Source organism: Malaya genurostris, chromosome 2, assembly GCF_030247185.1.
Source record: "Malaya genurostris strain Urasoe2022 chromosome 2, Malgen_1.1, whole genome shotgun sequence".
NCBI classification, from domain to species: Eukaryota; Metazoa; Arthropoda; class Insecta; order Diptera; family Culicidae; genus Malaya; species Malaya genurostris.
The window spans coordinates 108,780,048-108,783,074 of NC_080571.1; positions in this window are offsets into that span (position 1 = coordinate 108,780,048).

Genomic DNA, 3,027 nt, shown 5'->3' on the forward strand with positions numbered 1-3,027 from the left:
ACCGTTTGTACACTGGCGGACTGTTGCAGTTTCCGCCGCACCATTCTCTGCTATCCGATGGATGTGGGAGCGCGGAGCGATTGTTTCGTTTAATTATGAGATGTTTCCATGAATTGACTGACAGGCAGTGCACTGCTGCCTACGAGCTTTTAGAAAAATTGGCACAGTTCCTAGTTGGAGCAGAAAGCGAAGGCGGCAGGCTTGCGAAAGCCTGTGCGGGGGATCAGATCAGAACGAAACTATTTACCAATTGTTCGGTGCGGTAGAACGATATTCCATATCGATTGTATCGTTTCATTTGATGTTCGATTTGGGATACAACCGCCAACGTGACCCTTAAAATAACTAGAAACAAACCGGACGAGTTTTGAGTTGAATTATGCGGTTATACTGAAGCACGTCAAATACAACATTCGAAAATCGATTTATGTTACGTAGTAAGTCATATTGGCTTTTTTATCCTTTTATGGGCTACTTTGGCCGAGGGTGGTGGTTACAAGGCTCCACACTTTCCATACCGGACGAATTAGGCGACAGATTCCTTTACCGTAACCAATTTGCAACGAAAGATGCGAGTATTTTCTATTGCAAATTCACCAGAGAATTTGTCACTTGTCCCGGCGAACAATCGTAACTAGGTTAAAGCCGGCTATAATTAAACAACATAAATTAAATTTAATTTGTGTATTTTGTCATTCTTCAAACTTCTTCCAATGTCTTCGTTAATGAAACTTCGGAAGAGTGGATGAAAGTTACGAATGTCAGAGAAAGCACCAAGCATTCTACAACGCAATCTAAGAGAGAGCTACATTTAACATGCAATCAAACTATTAGGTGACTTGGGACGGTGTTGTTCACGCTGTTTGCGAGGAGTAAGTCATATTTGGTTTTTTCACATTGAATTATGACACACAAAATTAAAAATATATATATCTGTTGCTGAAAACATACAGATAAACACAAATATAATAAATATATCCACGATAGTAAAGTAATTGTAGTTATATTTATTTATTTATCTAAAATGAAATGCACTTTCGTGAGTATGCTTTTCATTGTACTAAAATCCTTTCAGAAAAACATAGCCGTTGTGTGAGGAAGCTAAAGAGACCGGAAGAATTCTCATGATAAATAATAATTACCATCCAATTAGAATATCCGCACGACCCTTCCACGCTAAAACCGGCTCGTGGCCAGAATGAAGTTCGTGCCGGCCCTCGGGATGCAGCATCCCATTATTCTTCCTTAGTTAGTTTACCGTGTCAAACACCAGCGCCCAGACCCGAAAGTCCCTGTGTGTCACGTAAACCTCTTAATGCAGCGGGGGACGAACGGTGCCGACGAATGGACGGAGGGAAAACAAGCAAGTGCCAGGCTGACATCAAGTGCTTCAAGATCAAGTGTGCGTATACAAAACGATGTTTATTATTTCCCCCTTTTCGCACAGATGTCGGTTGAAGGGGACAGGATAGCAAATGAAAGCTACTGCCTCGACTGATGCTATGTTATGGCAAAATCGCATATGCTGAAGCAGGCAGTAGGCCGGTTCTTTGGTTTCGGATAGTACTTATACTGTAAAAAGGATTGTACCACGGTAGAACAGTGATAAAGAAAGTGTGAGAGATTGTCCCTTTTCATAGAAATCTGTGTTATGAATAATCAAATGGCTTCTGGAATGGTGCATGTAAATTTAGGAACAATCGATATATCTATACTGGAAAGTTTTTGTTAGCATCAATTTCTTGCATTCTCCTTCTTAATGTTTATTTCTATTAACATCTACCTTGGCAATGATAACTTTTAGGTCAATGTTAGGTTTTTTAATGGGATTTAAGATGGAAACAGCATAGCATATTGTATTAACGCAAACAAAACAATGCGTATTTCTTTCACTTTATCAACCCTCCTTCGACCAGGTCTGCAGTTGATCCATTACCACATGCACCGATAGTTGTGGCGGCCCCTGAGAACGGTTCAACGATTTTTAAACGGGATAATGCTTATAGCGTTGTATGATGTGTATTGATAGATGTAGATATTGACTGCTCAGAAAAATCCATGTAAAATTACACTAAATCTGATGCATATAAAAGAAATGTTTTTCGTCGTTTTATACGGGAAATGAAATTCACACATACGATTAGGATTTTACAAGAAGTAACGGCATTAGAGATCATGTATTTTTCTCCTAACTTTTTTTGAAAACCGTTTTGAATGAAAACGGATCTTGGATATGGGAATATATGTCAGAAGAAACATGTTCAATTGAGTTTCACATTAATTACCCTTTATTATTATTTCGAAAATGCTTCCGAAGGAAAAGAACGAAACCTTTTTTCACAGCTAACAAACGGTCACTCAACCAATCTTGCATCACGATTTGTTAAGAAGTCATTCACATTCAGTCTATTTCTGTACGACAGAAGAACATTCCACAGCCGTCGAATCGATCATTCAATATAGCAGGCCTAAAACTTTGACGTTAGTCTTGCGACAAAACTGTTCCACCCAAAATCGTAAAAAATTACATGTTGGAAATTGAGCAACTTGTGTGAAATCTCAATAAAGCTATCCAAGACCGAGCTGAAATTCACATGATGTGAAACATTCATTACATATGCTTCAGTCGATGAACGACAATAAATTGCTAATGAAAGAGTCTCGGTACACGCTTCAGTCCCTACCGTTTTAAAATAAAAATACTACTCTTCACGGTGGTTATGAGCTCCATTCCTCCGCGTCCCTTACGGACATATTTTTCCAAATGGCGACTCATCAGCAAGGTTATAACTTTTCTCTAGTTCAAATTTTATTGAAAGCTTAACATGTGTTAAATTGTGATATAACGTATGCACATGGCATTGTAACGAAGCACGTATCCTTACACTAAAAATCCTTACAAGTCGGGCTCGAACATAGGGACCTTCCCAATAAGTTGCCAATATGTGAAGTGTGTTATGTTTTCCTTAATGCGTCAAGTATTAAGCTGAATAAAGTTGCGTTGACATTTTGAGAACTGAAAACTTG